The 21502-nt window shown below is 48.6% G+C and overlaps 1 long non-coding RNA gene across 1 annotated transcript in view; it reads left to right on the top strand.

Moving 5' to 3' along the window:
• The window catches only part of LOC121155862, a 273089-nt gene that overhangs the window by 129833 nt on the left and 121754 nt on the right, over nt 1–21502 (top strand). The window contains exon 3 of the long non-coding RNA XR_005883760.1: nt 17589–17710. This is a non-coding gene — a long non-coding RNA (uncharacterized LOC121155862). The remainder of the gene's footprint in view (nt 1–17588; nt 17711–21502) is intronic.

The raw sequence follows: 21502 nt of genomic DNA, 5'->3' as shown, positions 1-21502 counted from the left end.
CTGGGAAAGGTTCTGGGTCTGTCAGCAGCATGTGGGAGACTCTGAAGAACACCCAGGAGTACAAACACCCCTTTGCAAAAAAAAGCCAGGTGTCTGCAACACTGTCCAGCTCTCCCATGGCAATGGTAGGGGAGCCATGTACTTGATTATCTTCTGCTTTCTGAGGCATGTTAGCAAACAGCTGGATTAGAAGTAGAACAGCCAGGATAGGAACTGGTGCCCATATGGGATGCTGCTGGCATGCAGGCGGTGGCTTCGCCTTCTATGGCACAGCTCTGGTCCTGTGGATGGTGTTTATCAAGAAAGGAATCACAGAGCTACACATACTCTTTAGTCTGAAGGTCACGTGAAGATGGAGGCAGAGCTTAGGCCAATGGGTCTGCATGCCGGTAAATGCCGAGGATTGCGGGCAGCCACCAGAAAGAGGCAGGGGAGGACTCTCCTCTGGGTCTTTTCAGTACAGTGTGGCCTGGCTGACACCTTGATTTTGAACTTGTGGTCCTCAAAATAGAAAGATGAGGGCATAAATTCCTTTTGTTCTGAACCTGCCAGTCTGTTATGATTTGTATGGCAATCCTAGGACAGGAGTCTGGGATAGATGCCTGGGCTGTTAAAGGTGCCAGTTTATAATTGAACTGTACTGTTTGTATCTGACGATGGGATTGGCTATTCTGTCATTTGTACACTGCAGTAGGCATTTCTCAAGAAATTTGCTTTTTTCTAATGATTTATTTATTTTTATTTTCATTACAAAGACAGATTTGCAGAGAAGAAAGAGACAGAGAGAGGTCTTCCATCCACTGCTTCACCCCACAAGTGGCTGCAACAGCCAGAGCTGAGTCAACCTGAAGCCTGGAGCTTCTTCCTGGTCTCCCATGTGGATGCAGTATCCCAAGGCATTTGGGCCATCCTTCACTGCTTTCCCAGGTTATAAGCAGGGAGCTGGATGGAAAGTGGAACAGCAGGGACACAAACTGGTGCCCGTATGGGATGCTGCACTTGGAGGTAGAGCATTAATCAGTTGAGTCAATGTGCCAGCCTGTGTCTCAAGATTTGTTAACTACCTATGCTGAAACTAGTAACCCAAGTCTTGAACCCATAGCTTGCATCAATCAGATGTAACTCACTCTCTGGCTGTGTCTGCATGCTTTAATTTCTTTCTCTCCAGGGGCTTCTCTGACATACCTGTAATCTGCTTGTCTCTAGCACACCCTAGCCACTTAGGATCCCTTACAGGATTCTCCTTGATCTCTCTGCTCTGGAGTCCTCCAGCCATGAGCTGTTGTTTTTGGGTTGGGCTGCAGGACACAGAAGCATGTTGGTATTTGGCCATGCACGTGTCCTGTTTCTTCCTGTGAGCAGTACAGTGCTGGCCCATGACGTGTCACTGTCCTTCCACATTGCCTCCCCTGAGCTTTCTTGGTGTCCCAGGCTTCTCCTGTCCTATCCCGGTGCCTTGGCCAGAGCTCAGAAGTGGGGAGTTATAGCAGTGCCAGTGAATGACTTAGGAGTGGACCGATGCTGTCATCTGCTTCCTGCTGCCCCAGTAAGGATGGGAAGGCAAGACTAATCACAGAGTTCACTGTAGGTGGGCTAAGATCAGAAGACCTGCTTGACTTGGGGTGTTGTTTGCCCAACATGCAAGTGGAAGCATGCAGGGAGCCTTGCTCTGCAGTGTTTGTTGAGGGACCTGTTACATGAATGGATTGGAAAGGCCTCACTAGAGAAGAATACAGGCTGGTGTCCAGGCATCCATGCTTTTTGGTGCTGATCTTCTGCCTGCTGGGAGCCCTCAGAATCCGGGAAGGAGCCTGATGGCGTTGGCAGGATTCAGGCCAACTGCCTCTTTCTCTGTCTTCCCTTTCTCTGGGTCAATTCAAGGTTCAAGCAGAGCACTGGCCTGGTACCTGAGTGCCCGTTCCCTGGCCCCTGCATGAGCTGCCCTCTCAAGTGGCTAACCTCCAGCCCTGTTTCAACAGCTAAGCAGGGCCCATAGGAAGTACTGGAGTAGAGGTTTTTGAATTTCCACTCTGGGTAGGGTCACTGTCAAATGAAATAACACCCCCCTTTCCCACAAAAAAACAAACCCAACCCAAACAAACAAAACCTCACTAAAGTCCAAAATAGACTAGGAACCTCATAAAAGGACGAGTGGCTGGCACCTTGAAATTTGAGTGCTGTAGGAAGGGTGAAAGAGGAAAGGAGTAGGCTGCCACTTAGCTTGTCATAGACATGTGCTGAATCTCAGTCATGGGTACTACCCTGGTCCAGGGCAGGGGGCAGTGTGGGCAGGCCCCCTGTTACTTGACGTCTGTCAGAGCATTTATGTGTGGACAGTGCTATACTGGCGTTGGAGCTGTGGAGTCCAGGCGTCATGAGACCTCATGGGCTGTGACAACTAAAGCATTTCCTTTTCAGCCCTTCAAGAGATGTTTGTTGGGTTCAACACTAAACTGCTCTTGGGGTACAGCATGGTGGCCTAGCAGCTGAAATTCTTACCTTGAATGCACTGGGATCCCATGTGGTGCTGGTTCTAATCCCAGCCATCCCACTTCCCATTCAGCTCCCTGCTTGTGGCCTGGGGAAGCAGTTGAGGACGACCCAATGCCTTGGGACCCTGCACCTGTGTGGGAGACCCGGAAGAGGGTTCGGGCTCCTGGCTTCAGATTGACTCAGCTCTGGCCATTGTTGCTGCTTGGGGAGTGAATCATCAAACTGAAGATCCTTCCTCTCTGTCTCCCCTCCTCTCTGTATATCTGACTTTCTAATAAAAATAAATCTTACAAAAGCTGCTCTTGGAGTTTTTACTAGTTAGATCAACTTGCTATTTTGTCTGAGTCCTGCACACTTGGTGGAATATTTCCGCTTCAATCTTCATAGCAGCTTTCTGCACTGCAGGCATGGTGGCCCTTGCCAGCCTTGTTCGCCATGACTACTGCACCTAGAATCGGTCCCTGCTGTGCCCAGCTTTCAGGTCCACACTGCTGAGAAGGGCATCCAGTGCAGGAGTGGGTATGGCTGATTTTTATTGTTGCCTTTGTTTCTTTTTAAAATATTTATTTAATTGGAAGGCAAAGTTACAGAGAGAAAGACAGTTCCCTTTGCAAGTGGCCACAGTGATGAGGGCTGAGCTAGGAAACAGAAGCATTATCTCAGTCTCCTGTGTGGATACAGAAGTTTGAGCCCTTGAGCCATGCTCTGCTGCTTTTCCACGGTTGTTAGCATGGAGCTGGATCTGATGGAGCAGCTGGGACTTGAACCTTGCTCCCATATGAGTTGTCAATGTCACAGGCAATGATTTTACCCACTACTACCCCATGCTGGACCCTTAGTTGAACTCCCAGGAGAGCTGAGATCTTGAAATGTATCTGTTCACATGGATACTTCCAGCCCTGCCCAGGGTAGGCATCAAGCAGGAACCCAATAATGCTTTTTGACCTAAGGGTCAGTGATTGCAGAGAAGCACGTCAGAGCCTGGCCTCTGACCCCTGTGCCAGACCATGCCATCCTGCCTGCTGAATGCCCTTGGACAAGATTGCTGAATCTCCGCCTTGGGAATACACTTAACACCAATCCCAAGCAGCTATGTTGAGACTTATATAAGTTAACTCTGAACTGTGTGCTTGCAACACTCTTCGATTTCACCACTGGGACAGAAATGGGCTGTTAAAAATCAAGGCCTGGGTGGTATTAGCTGAGGAGTTTTAGGAATCCAGAGTGATTATGTGCTGACCTCTGAATGGACTATAAAGTGGCACTTCCAGGAAGGTGTAACTGTTAAAGATAGTTCCCCCGGCCTGCTCATCTGTCTGGACCACCCTTACACAAGCCTAAACTGTTGACACCTACTTCAGGGGAGCCCTGCAGATCCCTCTGGAGGTACTGCTGCACCCCGGCTTCAGGGAACAGTAAGAAATAGAAAAAGCACACAGAGGCAAGTTTTCATTTCAGGGATCTGTGATCAGTTGTGGCCCCCACAGCATCACTGCCTGCATGGGCCCTGTGCTTCCCTCCCGTGCCTAGGTGGGTTGGTGTCTCCAGCTGGACTGCTCTGCTGGTTTGCTAGAAGTCACTGGCCTAAACAGCAGAGCAGGTGTCAGCGAGTCCCTCTCTATCTGCCAGTCACTTGCACTCTGTTGTTGTGAAAGGAGCTGTTGAACTGTGGCCTACATAGATGGAAGAGGGCTTGTGCCATCCTCTCTCTTGGGATCAGGGCAGTTCCCCTTGCCTGGATGATGTTGCCCCAGCCCAGCAGCACAGTGGAACAGGCTTTATAAAGTCACTGTGCCAAGGCACCACCCCTGAGAACCACATACACTGGTGCAGGGGAAATATGAGGGCGGGGTCTTTGTGCCTTTTTGAACACCCCAGGTGACTCTGATAAGTTGCATTTTATCATTACCTGGCCAGGAAGGCCCACGTGCACCACACAGGCTTGAGGACAGAGCAGAGAAGGAGATCGTGGAAGTGAGATTCACAGAGCGAGCTCCCAGTCAGGCAGCAGTCACACTGCTGGGTACCATGCTTAAACCTCACTTCACTGAGGGAGGAAGGCTCTAAAATATCTGTCCCTCTCACCCACCCCATTAGGTATGCAAACTGAGGCTGTAGGTTGAAGGAACATGGCAAGAGACACAGGGTTGGCAGAATGGGAATGGGGTTCAGACTTGGATACCCTGGATCTCCAAACTTTGCCCTGTGATGTGACCACATCCGCCTGGATTGTCACAGGGTACAGATGTTAGCAGTGCTGCCCACACTGAAATCCCCCCTGAGCTTTAGCTCTAGAAAACTCAAGCTCCCACAGTTTTCAATGCAATGTGTGAAGCTGGGCCAGGCTGTTCTTTGGGTGAAAGATTTACTATAGGAAACCTGTCATTTCCATAATTTCTAGGCCTTTACCAAAGGTTTTGAATCTGAGGAGGACATTTAAGTATGCGCCAATCCTGGTTTTTCTGCGCCTGTGTGAATACTGTGTCTGCAGAGGGGAGGAAGAAACTGGGGGAATTGGATGGCGCTGAGGCCATCAGATATGGTTGGATGCACTGCAGGGACATGGATGTCACTCACTAATAATCCCATTAGCACCTGCTTCTTCATTCTCTGGTTAGGCATCATGTTTCTTAGGATCCACCGTGATCTTGGCTGCACCTCACAACCAAATTCTACTTCTAGTGCTTCAGGATTCTGTGTCATTTCTCTTTTGTACATTACTGAAACTTTGCCAGTAACATAGCATTGTTGTTGGCATCACTTTCATTTACTACACAAACAGCATTAAAAGTCCAAGAAATGGAGTGGATGAGAAATCTGAATCTGTTACCCGCTTCCTTGACTAATCAGATTGTTTTCAGGTATCTGACATGCTCTCTTTGTACATCCAACAGCTGGTTTCATGTGAGCATAGATATAGGGCACAATTTGCAGTTTTTTCCCCCAACATTGTGTCGTAAATATTTTCTCATTTTATTAAAGTACTTTGCACATTATACAGTTTAGATAGCACGTTGTGCTTCATCTTTTTGATAAATCAGCGTGTGAAGCTAGTTCCCTGTTGTTGAACGTCTCTTAGAGTCTGCTGTTATACCTGAGAGTGCTATGGACATCTTTGTACATATAAGTTTAACTTTCTTAAAAAATCCTTTGTACAGACACTTGGCAGAAGGATCGCTGAGTCAGAGGCCACAGTTCTGTGACTTGATGTATTGCCAAATGACTTTGAACCAAGGTTGTTTACGCTGCCGTCATCAACATGTGGATGTACCAGTTTCATCATAACCTTATCAACATCAGGCTGATTAGTTTAACAATATTATAATCCAATTGTATTTTCAATGCTTTCATTAGATTTATATGTATTTTTGTCCTGACTGAGGCCAGCGTGTTTTGTTCCACCTGCTTGTTTACCAGGTCTTCTGGGAATGTTAACTTGGACTGCATTCATTCCTGGTTACTATCGAGGTAAGAATTCTTTCAGCCGGTTGTGGCACTGCCTTGCCTTCATGTGAGCAAGCCTCATGTAACGAGTGTGGCTGCGTTGCTCCCTGAGTTTGAAGGCTGGAGCCGAAGCATCCCGCTCCTCACAGCCTGGGGAAGTCCCAGCATGGCTGCCCGCCGTGGATGGTCACTGGGGACATTATGCCTTCAGCCTTATCACTTGTCGCTCTTGCCATGTCCCTTTTGAGCATGGTGTGTGTTTTCTTCAGAAAGTTTTGAGACACACTCCTGCAACTATCAACTGTTTTTGGACGTAGAGATCAGAAAATAGAGTCCCTACCTGTTCCTGGGAAGTCTGCTTCTCTGTGGTATTGCTTGTGTTTCTAGAAGCTTTCTCTGATTTTTCTTGTTGCCTTGTTCACCACATCCTGTGGGCTTGGAAGGCTTCTGCAGCCTTGAGTGTGTTTGTCTCGCAGAGGTCATGGAGCCCTACCCCGGGAGGCTGAGGCTCACCTGTGAGAGAGCCAGTGTGGACTGCAAAGAGCTGTGACCCCATGGGGAATGCAGTGTTTGTGTTTGTAGAAATGTCTGTGTTTGATTCAGGAGTACCTTTCTTTTTTTTTTTTTAAAGATTTATCTTATTTTTATTGGAAAGGCGGATATACAAAGAAGAGAGACAGAGAGGAAGATCTTCCGTCCGATGATTCACTCCCCAAGTGAGCGCAACGGCCGATGCTATGCCGATCCAAAGCCAGGAGCCAGGAACTTCTTCCGGGTTTCCCACATGGGTGCAGGGTCCTAAAGCTTTGGGCCATCCTTAACTGCTTTCCTGGGCCACAAGCAGGGATCTGGATGGGAAGTGGGGCTGCTGGGATTAGAACCGGCGCCCATATGGGATCCCAGGGCGTGCAAGGCAAGGACCTTAACCACTTCCCCACCACGCCGGGCCCAGGAGTACCTTTTTTTTTAAAAAAAAAAAAAAGATTTATTTATTTTTATTGGAAAGGCAGATATACAGAGAGGAGAAGAGACAGAGAAGATGTTCCATCTGATGATTCACTCCCCAAGTGACCACAATGGACGGTGCTGCGCTGAACTGAAGCCAGGAGCCAGGAACTTCCTCTAGGTCTCCTACACGGGTGCAGGGTCCCAAGGCTTCGGGCTGTCTTTGGCTGCTTTCCCAGGCCACAAGCAGGGAGCTGGAAGGGAAGTGGAGCTGCCGGGATTAGAACTGGTGACCAGGTGGGATCCTGGCACTTTCAAGGTGGGGACTTTAGCCGCTAGGCTACCATGCTGGGCCCAGGAGTATGTTTTAGGATGGAAAATGGGCTGTTAGTGTAGTCTTGCAGAGTCTCATGGTTGGAAGAACGCTCAGAGACGTGCAGCCTAGTTCTGCTTGGAGCAAGGCTTGTCTCTCAGCGTTTCTGATGGTGGCACTGCTGCTGCCTGCACTTCTCCACTGTTGGGTAGGTACATGTCTTCCGTGTTAAATAAAGTCATCCTCTTGCAGACTTATTTTCCTTTAACAGCAACAACTGCAACAAGAAGCAATTTGTGATTGCAGGAAGCTGGGGAAAGCAAGAGGGTTTTGGGAGTAGTCTCTGTTGAGTAAGTCTTGACATGACGACATGACACTCTGTATAACCGGCCTGCAGTCCAGCCTTGGGCTGGCTCGCTGAGCCACATGGTAGCCTGCTTGAGAACGGTGGAGCTGCCTGTGGGGCTTGGAGGGAGGGGGATGGCAATGAGAGCCCTAATGAGGCGTTTCTGCAGGGCCACGCTTCCCTTTCGTGCTTGGGCTTCCTTCCTTAGCCTGGGCTGATGCTGCATTGATAGCTGACAAGGGGTCACTCTAGAGCATTCACAAGTACACTGAGGAGCCATATCTTCCTTCCCACCAGGGAGGATGTCCCCTGACTGATAGGGTCTACCTTTATGTCAGTTGGAGACCCACACCTGACTTCCAACCACACCTGTAGATCTCCTAGGAGCTGGGATGTCTTGGACAACTGTTTTTCCCTTAGCTTCTTAGCTCTCTCAATCCTGGCACTTGTTAACCTGAGATCCTACTTCCTATTCCGAAAAGCCCTGGAATAGCAACCTTGCACGGCATCTAGGCTTCTTGTCTAAGCTTGGCTTAGCACGGTGCAGCTCCGGGATGGGGTGTGGCAGCAGTATTCTCTTGTTAGGCAAGGAGACGGAAGTTGCTGGGTCCCTCCACTTGGACCCATTGCTTGAAATTCCATTTGTTCTTCTGTAGCATCAGGGAGAGGATATGTGGACATTCTCAGATGCTGAGCTCTTGGGCCTATTGGCTTGTGGCGTATCTGTACAACACTGCAGTCTAGGCTCAGCTTCCAGTCCACCCTCCCTCCCCCTGCCCTACCCTGCTCTGCCTTGCTCTGCAGTTTGGGTGAGACCCTTGCTTTCTTGCAGCTTCTGTTTCTTTGGTAAGATGAGAGGGTTCTAGCTAGAAGCCTTGGTACTTAAGCTGTCAGGTCTCCTGTGCAGGTCTTGGGCATGTGATTGGTCAGTGAAGAGAGGCTTTGCAGTTCTCCTGCCACACCTGCCTTTTCCCCACTGAGTCAGAGTGACTGGAGAGTCTCTCGAGCTGGATGGGAACCCATGTGTGGAGCCAGAGGGTGTTAGGTAGGCTGGTGACCCCTGATTTCAGCAACATAGCAAGTGCTTCTTAAGGCAGTGTGTGTTAGGCATTTTGCACAACTTGTGTTCACCTCTTCAGATACTCCGACAGGTCTCTATCCTAGCCCCACATCACAGACAACGCCGCAGACCCAGGGAGGTGCACTCTGCTCTGTGCAGCAGAGTTCACGCCTGCAGGAAGTGGTGTAGCCTCCAGCCCAGCCCAGGTTGCTCTGCAGCAAAGCCCACAGACTCCGAGCTTGCCTTGACTCTCTGCCCTGTGTGACCAGTAGTCCAGTGCTCAGCATCACAGCCTGCCTTGGACTTTGGCTATTTGAGTTGTCATCCTTCCTGCTACCACTAATGCCCCAGGCTCGAATCTTTCGACTTCCTAGCTCAAGGAGGTGTAGTAATAGGTCAAAGGCTTCCATGTTTTCTAGAATTTGCTGTATTACTTAATTAGTCTCTTTGACATCACTTGTTTCCTCATTGTGAACTTTATCTTTTGTCCTGGGCACAGGCCTCAGGCTTCAGTACTGCTATCTGTTGCTCCAGGATCTGCATGCTTCCTGGTTGGCAACTGGGGCTGGTGTTGGGTTTCTCCAGCACTGTTCTGCCTTGAAGACTTCCTTCATAGAAGAGAGGCGCAGGACTCCTGTGCTTCAGGAGCAAAGCACCTGAGGCGATGGAAGGAATTAACTTGAGAAATCTTCAGTTATGAGACTCACCCAATTCCATGGTTCCAATAGCTTATTTAGTAGGTGTACAAACTACACCTGTGTGCTTGACACCTTCCCTCAACTGTCCACTTGCACTAGGCCTGGACACGTGATAGTCCGTGTTTCCAGTGGTGTATGTTGTGGTGCAGTCAGCTCCCCAACTTGTGTCCCTGGGCTGTCACGATTATGACAGCTGTATTGTCCTTTACCCAAGATATGATGGGCAGAGTCAGGACTTGGTTTGCTAATGGTCCTGCATCCTGTGTTGTCCTCTATTCTCTACTTCTTGCGAGCTGTGGATTCCCAGGTTGCCTCCATTACGAAGTTCTCCATGAGCATCTCTGTTGTCAACTTTATTATGAATGTTACTTTACATGAGTTGCACAACTTAGCCTATACAAATCATTGTTTCCTCTCATTAACGTCTAGCAGCTTCAGGTGTGACTTTCCTGTACACTCCATTCCTTTGTCCATCCACTCACTATCTGATTGCCCAACAGTTTCCTCAAGTTCCTTTCTTGGACCGGTATGTGTTGCATGCTGCGAGAAACAAGGATGAAGAAAGCTATTCTTTGCTGTAATGATCTGGGTCTCATCCCTGTCTGAGAGCGGCTACGAACATTTGCGCACAGTTCACAGCTCTTGCTCCTGGATCACACCCTAATTAATGCTGTTCTCCAAGGAAGCTGTTCTTTCCTAGGAATATTTGCCCTCCTGGCCCTAGAAACTCCTTCTTGGTGGCACAGGACCTGAGTACCAGGCGTGAGTCCCTTCTTGATGTATGTAGGTTCCCTGTGAAGCAGGTGTTGGTTGTGGATTATGGAGGATGACATTTACCATGGGGTGCCTTTAGCATGAATAGCTGTGAAACTAAGGAAAAGGTGTACTTAGGGGAAGTCAAGCTGGGCTGATGTCTCAACAATCAAGAATACAGGAGCCTTAAAGTTGATACAGTCCTTTAGCATTGACTGGAATTGGTGTGGGCAGTTATTATATGCTAGCTCCCCTACAAGGACACTCAGCCTCAAACAAGTCTTGCTCCCACAGTGCAGTCCCCCAAAGAGGCCTGAGAACTGAAGGTTGTCCATCTGCATCCTCAGCAACTGCTCTGGATGGTGGGAGCATTGCTGTGTTCCCATCTCATCCTCAGTATCTAGTATGTAACAGGCAGCAAGTATTTGGGAGAATGAAATGACCCAAGCTTTATAGAAGCAGTGTAATTGATTCATTTAACAAGCATTTACTATTCTGGTAATGATTCACTGAGCTCCTATTCCACATCAGGAACCTTGCTTACTGGTTGCTTCTTCAGAAATTACAGTCTAGGGGCTTAGAAGTGAGTGGTGGTTCACCATTGGTTTCCTGGAAAAGGGGGTGTTTGTTTTGGGGGTGTGACTTCCTGGGCTATAGTTTCTGGACTGATGTTGAACTTGGTATTTCCTGGGCCCTCTAGAAGACTGTTCATTGAGGTGGAAAGTTGAATGGGTCTGGGATGTTCCCCCAGGAAGGGAAATGTCCAGTGTAGCCCACCTGCTGGTGCACCTGTCTAGCCCAGGAAAGTCCCTGCTTCACTGAAACTCACTGACAATTGAACCTCCCTGTAGCTTGGAACTTCCCCGGGAGTCCCATTGGCTCAGTGACTTAACATCTTTTGAGTAACTGGAGAATGGAGGGATCTCTCTTTTGAGCTGAGTGGAAATATGTATTTTCTTCTCTGTGAGTCACCAAAAATTACAGCCCAGCAGAAATGCACCCCCTGAGCTTTCCTTCCCTGTATGCAAATGAGATCGCATACAGTTGAGGAGGTAGAATGAACAGTGAGGATGCGACCCAGCCACTTCCCATCAGACCCCTGGGTTGGGGCCAGCACGGGCCAAGGCCACCAGCATGATGTGGAGAAGGGTGCAGACCACGCAGTTCTCTGTGGCACAGATGCCAGTGCCATTTGTACACTCTCCGGCCGCAGGCTCATCTGCCAATGGGGACAGCAGGAAGGGCATGCAGCAGGCTGTGTTTATCTGCACAAGTCACCCAAATGAGCAGAAAGGCTTTTACCGAAAACGATGGCTTTGATGTTCTAGGTGACAAGACCCAGGCGTGCTGGCAGGAAGGGAGGTTTTTGGGGTTGGAGAAATGAGAACTACACACCTTGACTGGTGACTTCACAGCTTCGCATCCCCTGCAGTGGGAGGATGTGTGTGAGGGAAAGTTGCACATACGCATAGGGACGAAAGGGAAAGTTTGAGGTGGAAGGCCAGGAGGTGAGATGCTCTGGTTGGCCCAGGGAAACCTCCTGCTGAGGGTGAGTTTCCAGAGCCACCTTCCTCCCCCACCCCCACCGCATCCTCTGCCTCGCAGGGCAGCTGAAGTTGACAGAGCAGTTTTGCAGGCATTATCTCGGTCTGGCATGAGGCGGTGCTGCTATGCGGCCCCCACAGGCCTCTGGTAGGGGAGTGTGGCTCGGGACCCTGGGCTCTGATCTTAGGTCTGTTCACGTGGCGGTGAAGGTCGCTTTCCAGGGCAGGCATAGGCGAGGATTCCAGGCTGCTGCACACATCTCGGGCACTCCTCAGCGTCCTGTGCCTTGGTTTGCTCAGCTCTAGAAGGAGGATGATGGGATTTCTATCCACCCCCTAGGATTGTTGTATATACAGGGACGCTACAGGTTCCTACAGACTATCCAGATCACGACAATACACAACATCCAAGGGAGCAAAGGTTTGCAACGAAACCCTCCATCCTCCCCATTTCCAGACCCCTGCTGCCACTGCCCAGTGGCACAGCTGTCACCAGTTTGCTGAGTGAGTCTACATTATTGAGAAGGAGAGGTGTGTCCATGGGTGCACCTGCGTGGAAGGGTGGAGCTGTGTGCAGTACCGGGCTGGGCCAGCGCCTTTGGGAGTGCATAGGACAGGCACGTATGCATCTGGCTTCATATGTAGCTGACTAGATGCCCTGAGATGCCAGCATTGCACATGTGGGGTGGGCTTCATGTCTGCTGCCGCTTGGGCCTGAGTGTTGCCTCCTCTCTGCCTGTGAACTATCATCATAGTTACCTGGAGTCAGAGCTCAGCTTGCCCACATTCCCATTGAAACCCAGCAAGCATCTCCTCCAGCTTCAGTTTCTTCCAATATAAAATGAAAATAATAATAGAGTTCACTGTAAGGGTTCTTAGAAAGTTTTTGTGACTTAAGAGATATAAAGCTCTTTGAACAAGACAGCCTAGCAGAGCAGAAGCCTGGCATGGAGACTGTGCAACTGTGCGTGCGTGTCTCTCTCTGCTCTCTTGGCTGGTACAGCTCCTGCCAGGCTGTGTGTTTCCTATGGGGCCTCCAGGTCTCCCCCGGCTCTCTGTGTGACAGTCATTCATTTGTCTTTTTCATGGGAGGTGGTGAATCTCATTACATTTCAGTTTCATCCTCTGCAGTTTTCATTTTTTTTAAAAGTTTTTTTTAATTGGAAAGTCAAATTACAGAGAGGGGAAGAGACAAAGAGGAAGATCTTTCATCTGATGATTTATTTCCTAAGTGGCTACAGTGACTGGAGCTGAGCTGATCTGAAACCAGGAGCTAGGAGCTTCCTCCAGGTCTCCCATGTGGGTGCAGGGTCCCAAGGCTTTGGGCCATCCTTGACTGGCTTTCCCAGGCCACAAGCAGGAAGCTGGATGGGAGCGGGGCCGCTGGGATTAGAACAGGCACCCATATGGGATCCCAGCGTATGCGCGGTGAGGACTTTAGCTGCTAGGCCACTGTGCCAGGCCCCTCTCCAGTTTTCTATATAGTAAATTGTAGCATTTATAAAGAAAGAAATATGGATTTGCCCAGTTGACCCTCACCTTCTTAGACAAGTTTCTTTTCTTTCTTCTTAGCTCTTGGTCTTACATTTTGATAAAATTTAAAACTAGCAGGAAAAAGTGCATAGAACGGCTATATAGCTAGTTCCACCAGTGGTTCACTCAGTCTCCAGATCCTTCACTCCACTGTGTCTTTTTTTTTTCCAGCCCATTTGAGAGTAGGTTGCAGACATACCTTCCTAGCTCCAGATATTCAGCGTGTTTTTCTTGAGAATGAGCACATTGTCTTATGTAACCACCATGTAACTGTTAAACTCAGGAAGCCTAGCACTGCTGCAGTTGTATTCTCTCATCCACAGGCCGCCACAGTCCATCACTGTCCCACTAATGTCCTGCTTGCTTGTTTCCTGATTTCAGATCATCATTGCATTTAGTTGCCATGTCTCTTTCACCTGCCCTTAACCAGCAACAGTTCCTGACTCATTCTTAACCTTGACATTGTTAAGGAGTCCAGGGAGGTGGTTTTGTACAAAGTTCCTCAGTTTGAGTTGGAGCCTTCATGTTCTTTTTGGAAACTTTGTCACACACGCTGTCTGTCTCTCTGTGTTTCTCTGTCTCTCTCTCTCTCTGTCTCTCTCTCTCTCTCTCTCTCTCTCTCTCTCTCTCTCACACACACACACACACACACACACACACACACACACACACACACACACACACACACACACACAATGGATATGTTGTGACCCAGGTTCTGCTGGCTCCCAGATGGGTTGGAAGCAGAGGTGGGATTTGATTCCAGGCACTGTGGTGTGAGCTGCCTGTGTGGGTCACTGCAGTGGCCACCCCCAGGACTCACCATTGAAGATCATTCACACTGTATGTGCCTCTTGCTTGACCATACCAGCTGTGACCCCTGGACAGTTGGTCATCATTATGTGCTGCAGATGAAGAAACGGAAGCATCAGATCAGGCAGATTATCTGTGGTCATTGTCCAAGGAAATGGCCAAATTGGGATTTAAGTCCACGGCTGATGATCTTGAAACCTAATGTGCCTACCAGATCATGGGGAATAAATGATAACAGATAGAGACCAAGAATGGAAAAACATGTTTATCACACAGCTACTCTGAGCCAGATGCTACAGGAGAGCCCTGATTGGGAAAGTAGCCACTCTATTTTTCCTTCTGGTTTATGGCAACTACCGAAGAAGTTAAATGCATTGCCTGCAATGTTCCGGCTTGTAACAGTGGCGACTAGCTCATGCCTTCGGCCTGTGCAAGCTTCTTCCCTGTGCAGGTCTGATGAGCTGCAACACAGCACCAGATTTGGCTGGTTATCTGGAAAGATGGGACCAGGTGTTGGGACAGGCTCAGCAGCATCATGTCCTCCTTTAGGCCCCTTTCCAGGATGCTCACACATCCCAAGGTCTGACCTACACTTAGGGGCTTCCTGAGGGCAGGGCAAAATGTGTCCTCTGCTACCCACAGCTGCTGCTGATGCTACAGTTGCTTCTGTGGTATTTTGGAGAAGGCTTATTGTGTTTCAGTGATTTCCAAGTGAGGAGAGAGAGAAAGAGAGTGAGTGTTGACTCGTTTCATGGCTGGCTCACTCTCTCCAGCCCACTGGCCAACAAACCCCATGGCTGTGGAATGGCTGGCACAGGCTGCAGCCTGTATCCCCACTTGGTCCTCCTTTTCTGGAAGTGTCTGACAATGAGTCTGCCTTGTTGGCAGTGACAGTGGTGTACTCTGTCTTGCACCTCCATGTGCCTCTTGTCTCTGTGACAACCTCTCATTCATGGGGATTGCCTGCACCTGTTCAGGATGCCCAGCTACTGTGCATCTCACTTGATTGGAGAAAGAGGGACTACATGCTTTGCCTTTCAGCTCATGGAGTGTAGATGGCCTGGGGCTTCCCACACACATGGAGTTTGCTGGTGGGGAGGAGGAAAAGTCCTTGAGCAGAGTGCCCAAGAGGCCAGGGCCAGGGCTCCCCCTCAGCCTCTCAGCTCTTGTAGGTTTTAGGGGGTTTGAGTCTGACTGTCGTGGGCCCTTAAAGCCTTCAGGCATCATCACACTGATGGGCCTCAGCAGTGATATTGCACTACAATGGTAAAACTCAAGGAATTATCCTAGAGGATAAATCCTAAAGCATATTTGGTCAGATAGGGGTTGTGGGTCTCCATCAACCATGGCTTTGCCCCAGGCTTCACACTCCTGGCTAGTCCTGGACTCTCTTCCCCCACTGTATTAGAAGCTCCTGGGAAAAACTTGGAAATTCCAGTTGTTTCATTTCCGTGGAACATTGTGTGTGTAGGTAATGTTTATTAGAAAACATTTATCAGTGTGGTTGCCTTGGAAAGAGGTTCTTTGTTCTCTAAGAGCCCATGTTCTGTGTTACTGGTCCTCTGTGCCGCACCCTGATCTCTGTCACAAGGAGTGGGCATAGTGGATCAGCCACATAACCATTGTTTTGCCTCTCTGAGTTCTGTTTGCAAATGTGTAATATGGGATTGACAGTTGCACGATCAAGGATGTCCTAGGAGGACCATCTTTAGTGGTATCTTCTACAGAACAAGTTCATAATGAGTGCTACTCAGTGAGTTCATTTCTCTAGCATCTTGTAGTTTCTAGAGTTAGCTCTTTCATGCTCTGTTTCATTTTATCTGCTGAACCTGTATGCTAGTATCTGCTCTGTACCACAGATGTGTAGATGGACAAGTGAGGGTCACAGCCAGGCCTGATCTAAGCAGCGATGTTTGAAGCCCCAGAATTTAACCAGTCTTTGATTGTCTTCCTGTGTTCCCTTTGCCCTGTGTGCTGAGCCCCAGCCTGAGGAAGTTCTTGTGATGAAATAGGTAAAGAAGAGCTCCTTTTCTTTCCCCTGTGGGAAGGAGATGAGAAAGCTGTCTTGAGCAATAAAGTGGCAATAAAGATAGGTGATCTTCATAAGTGCTTACAACAAATGAGACTAAGTGCCAAGTTCCATGGAGATGCTCAGCAGTGGGAACCAACCTTCATGATGAGGAACTAAGGCTCAGAAGTCTAATCTACCTTGCTGAGACTCTAACAGAGAGTATTTGAATGGTAGAACTGGGAGGCTGACCCAGGTAGGTTGGTAAGATCCCACATCAAGGAGGGTAAGAGAGCAAATGCATTTGAACAACAAGGCAAGAAGTGCTGCTTGCGTCAGGGTGCACGAGGAGCGTGCAAGTGCACTGGTGCTAGGATTGTGCCTTTCTGGGAGTCTTGCTTGTCAAGGGGTCCTTTCTGAGAGAGGGGCAACTGACCCTGTGCTAGGTCTTGGCCTGTGGATGCTGGCTGGATTAAAGCAGCATTAAGGGAAGGAGGAAGCAGGCACTCTTAGGCTTACAGACTGCTGCAGGTCGGCCAGCACAATCACGTGAAGAATATGACAACCGTCGGCCTCAGAGAAGAAATCACAGCCAGGTTACCTGAAAGTAAGGGGATGGTTGCAGGAGTTCATCCTGGGAAATAAAAGCTGCCCACTGTCTGCTCTGTCTTGGGGCAAGGAGGTTGGCCGGGCATTCCCAGAGGTGCTGCCAGATTCCTTTTAGAGTCTTCCAGTGTCCATGCTTCTGAATCTGTGACCCCTGAGCCCCATATACTTAATGATGTGGCAATAAACATACTGAGTTTTGGTGGAGGCGTGAAGGGGAAAGGGGTCTTTCTTACTGTGATTGTGTGGCTTCCTGTGAGTACCACTCACAGGCATCAGTGTCTATGGAACAATGGCAGAAGATGTGACCACTCTGAGCCTCAGAGCATCCGACTTGCCTTAGGGTTACATAAAACATTCTGAGCTCTTGGGACCCAAGATGGCTGCCATACCACCTCTCCACGTGGTCGCACCCTTCCTGGCCACTTCATATAGTCAGCTGAATACTAGCTACGGTAGGACACTCTGGTGAGGCTACATTATTTGATCCCTGTGTAATGCATGATATCCACTCATGACTTGCTCCCATAGTGCTGAACATAGACAAAATTCCAGACAGGTTGATATTATGCAGCTGTCAAGGTTCATGTAGTCCCTATTGTGTGCAAAATGAGTTGGGAATCCCAGGCAGTGCATTCTCAGCAAGAAGTCCTTGGGTCTGTACTTGTTCCTCTCTGTCTTGCTGGAATCTGATGGATGAAAAACTCTGATGGGAAAGGGAAATGGAATTGATGGCCATGTCCATGGCAGGGAGAAGACCCAACCACTAGTTCTGGCCTGGTCACTTGGTATGAAGAATAGGAATATTAAAGCGGACCTTGTGGGATTACATAGTTCACTGTATGTACAGTGCCCATGACAGGACTTGGCATGTAATATTTGCCCAATAATTGTCTGCTCTTCTGGTACTTCTCATTTACCACACAGTAAATATATATAATTCATTTTTCATAAAGTGAAACATCTTAATAACCCATTTGTTAAATTCCAGCATTGACACTAACAGTTCTCTCTCCTCTTATATTTTTCTAGAATCCTGTTATACCAGTGATTTAGATTATTTTAATCTAAAAAAAAAACTGCCCATTCACTCAGTGCTCCAGAAGGAGAACTGTCCTTCCCTGGACAGAAGCTGAAACATTTGGAGACTTAAGGTAAGGGATTTTCTGCTCATGAGCCCTGTGGGACCCAAAATAGCTTTTGGCACTTATGGTTTCTTGCAACATCAGTTTTGTGATGGTTCTTAAGTTTTGAACCTGGTTTTCATTGCTGCTCCCAAGTGCTTGGGGAGTGGACTTTGCATCAGCTCACTCTGACCTGTACTCACCATTTGGTCTACTTGGTGCTGTGCCTAAGGAGTGCTGCCTCTGACCCTAACCAGGCAAGATGCCCACTGTCTCTTAGGCACATTCAACTTCTGTCTTCAGAGTATAGAATGTTCCAGCTGTCTTGTTAAGACATGCGGAGGCTGCCTTTAGAAGAGGAGAAGGGGGTGCAGGGGTTGTTGAATCAGATCAGAATGCCTTTGAGGCATCTGCAGTAGAAGCCTCTTTTCTGCCCAGCTCATCTATTCTGTGCGTAGTCTTTCCACCTCCTGGAATGATGCACTTTTCACTACAATGAGCGTGAGACTGCTTGGAATAGAAGGTATGTGGCTTAGCTTCAGTCATGCCATTGCTGAGTTTTGCTGCTTGCCTCACCTTGACCAATCACTTAACTAGTCTATGCCTTGGTTTCTTCATCTTAAAATGGAGACGTTGGTGTCTGCCTCATGAAGATGTGGATATTGAATGAAATGATACAGATTAAGAGCTAAAGTGTGCTGCCTGAAGTAGAGGGGGAAATACCCCAAAATGGAAAAGGTGTTTTGTGTTCTCAACCAATTGCAGTATTTAGAGGACTTTCTATGTGCCAGACTCTTTCAATGTCTTTGGTCTGCTGCTCTTTGCCTTTCACCTTCCCTCAAGTCTGTCTGGGAAATGACCTGTGCCTCATCACCTCCTAGTCCCACCCAGCCCCTTGACTACCAGCAGAGACGGTCACTCAGTCACTCAGTCTGCACCGGACATTGGGCAGCCTGCCATAGTTACACCAGGTTACTGTGCACTGTGGTAGTTTCTCCTAGCCTCTCCCCTGCCTCTCTGACCTGTTGTTGCTGAACTTGTTTGTGTATCCCAGTCTTGGCACAATGTCTGGCCCTGCTTTGGGCCCCACAGTGTGGATGTTTAGAAAACAAATGAATGAATAAATAACTGAAAGGGAAGGAGTCAGGATGGGAAAGGAGAGGAAAGAGATAACTAAAAGAGGAAAGTTTTACCAGTTCAGAGGAAAGAATGAGGGTGGTTCTTTAAACAAGATGTTGGGAAGAATGAATAACCCAGAAAGGAACGTAGTTTGATTTCTTAAAAGAATCTGAACTTGTGCAGGCATAGAAAGAAGGGTGAGAAAGTAGTGTGGGCTGATGAGAAGTTGAAGAAGCTTGCATTGGAAAGATAGCAGAGAGTTAGGCTGTTGTTATGCAACGCTGGGCTCATCCGTATTGGTCCTGCAGTGTTTCCAAGAGCCCACCTTCCATTTCCTAGTGCCTGGTTGTGAGTCTCAGCCCTTCCACTTCCGATCCAGCTTCCTGTTGATGCACACCCTGGGAAGCAGCAGGTGATGGTTCAAGTACTTATGTCACTGCCACTCATGTGGCAGACCTGGATGGAGTTCCAGCTGTTGGCTCTGGCCTGGTCCAGCTCCGGTTGTTATGCGCATTTGGGGAGTGAGCCAACAAAAGGAAGATCTCTGTCTTTCTGCCTCTCTCTCTCTCATTCACTCACTTACTTTCCCTTTCAAATTAACTGAGAAATCAGTGTTTCCAAGTGCATTTGTGTTTCTTATCTCATCTGTGCTGGTCATTCCAGGGATAGAGAGAGATGGATAGTGAGAGCTTGCCTTCCAGTGAAGGTGGGAGACACTTCCCTGCCTGCAATGCTCTACTGCACCAAGTAGAATGGTACCCTGCTATGGGTGGTGTGAATATCCCAGGACCCCTACAGATACCCAGACTGACAGTGCTTAAATTGCATATATGAATGACATAGTATTTGCATTTAAACTGTGCACATCCTTCCATGTCCTTTACATCATACCTAAATCACTTCCAGTGCCCATGACAGTGCAACTGCTGTGAAGTTAGTTGCACTGTTGATTCAGAAGTATGTGTTTGGTAAGATGCATTTACTTTTTCCAAGTGTTTTTGATGCATAGCTGATTGAATTCCATGGACGCAGAACCTATAGATACAGAAGGGTGACTGTGTTCATGGAGTTAAGGGAACCCGTCCACTCAGGGAGGCATCTTAGAAAACTGTCTCTGGTGGCTCTGTAATGATGCATGAGAGTAAGGCCACCCAGGAGCCAACCTGCTGAGGAGCAGGAAGAATTCCTTCCATCTGTGCTCTTCTCCCTCTCTCACACACATCTCCCCTTCATTTTTATTTCATGATCTCATTCTCCACTTGTGGTGTCGAACCTCAGCTGCAGGGTGGGTCAGTGTTGAGCCTGGTGGGCCTTTCTGCAGGAGCACTTAATACTTGCATGGCTTTATCTACCAAGGGCTCTGCATTCCTTCAGTGGTGGTTTAGGTGGTGATGTATGGGAATAGAAGTGGACATAATAGAACCACAGACATTTCTGTCAATTACCATTCCCCATGGCATCTGGAGGGCTGGAAGCAGCTCTCTGTTGTCAAAAGGGCAGAAGGGAGTACAGTCACTAGAGCAGATTCTGAGAGCTCTGCTGTCCTATCTATATAAAAATGAGCAGTTTTGCTTGCCTTCTATGAAAAACAGAGCTAGGGCAGGTGCTAGGAATCCAAATCTCGTAATCCTAACACATTGTCAGGGCAAATGTGGTCTCTAACAATGTTCTGAGAACGACGCACGCGCATTAGTGCTTGTGTATGTGTATCTGCCTGCCCTACAGGTGCCTACACCCTGCCTGGAAGTCAGCTGCATGGGCCATAAACCGGTAGAAAGGTGTGTGCACCATGCCTGCTGTCTGTAAACTTGAACTGTTGGTGATGTTCCTGACATGACATGGGAGTACTGGAGTATGGAGTCAGACACCTGGAGTCCACTCTGGCTCCAACTCCCACTTTTCCTGTTACCTTGGGCTAGTCTTTTACAGATGTCCAGCCTCTCTTGTTTTAGTTACAAAGTGACCAGTACCACTTGAGTGACCATGGGACTGTGGAGTTGGCCCAAAGGAATGGAAGCCAGTGAGTGGGAGGAGTCCATGTTACGTATTTCTCCTTCCAGTTCCTTACCTGGCTGGCTTCAGTGTTGGTGCCTCCCACCTCAGCCCATGTTGGACGTGCAGACCGGATAAGCTTCTTTCCTGTTGGTTTTTGCTGCGGTTGCAGGTCATGGGTGAGAACCTGAGGCCCCAAGGCGGGGCCTAGTGGGAGGTGTGTGGGTCATGGCACTGGAGCCCTTGTGAACACTTTGACACTTTTCTTGTGTTGAAGGCTTAGCTGTCATGAGAGCCCAGCTCCCTTTTCTGTCTCCCACCTGTGCCTGCTTGCCATTCTCTCACCAGGCTTCCATCAGAGCACACTTGTTACAGCTTCCTCATGGCAGGCTTTGCATCTGAAATAACCTCTTGTCTGTATAAATCACCTAATCCCAGACTTCTGTAACAGTGCTGACTCTTTGTTCCCTCACACTGCTGTTTGGACTCTGGCCCTCCTTGGGACATGTCTTGGCTGCCTGCCTGCTGTCCCCACGCTGGTCTTCTCTGGCTTTTGGGGAGAGGTCATCAGATAACTTCTGTCTGTGGATAGGCGCCAGTCCCCATGGGGAGCTACAGGGTGCTTGTGAAGGTGGCTTCCTGTATTCAGTGTTCGCAGTGGTGAGCAAGCGCCCAGCCCACTTGGAACTCTGCACTTGAAACAGAAAGGTC

This window comes from Ochotona curzoniae, unplaced genomic scaffold (assembly GCF_017591425.1).
Source record: "Ochotona curzoniae isolate NIBS_2020 unplaced genomic scaffold, NIBS_Ocur_1.0 contig_3190, whole genome shotgun sequence".
NCBI lineage: Eukaryota > Metazoa > Chordata > Mammalia > Lagomorpha > Ochotonidae > Ochotona > Ochotona curzoniae.
This window is presented reverse-complemented; position numbering and strand designations above follow the sequence as displayed.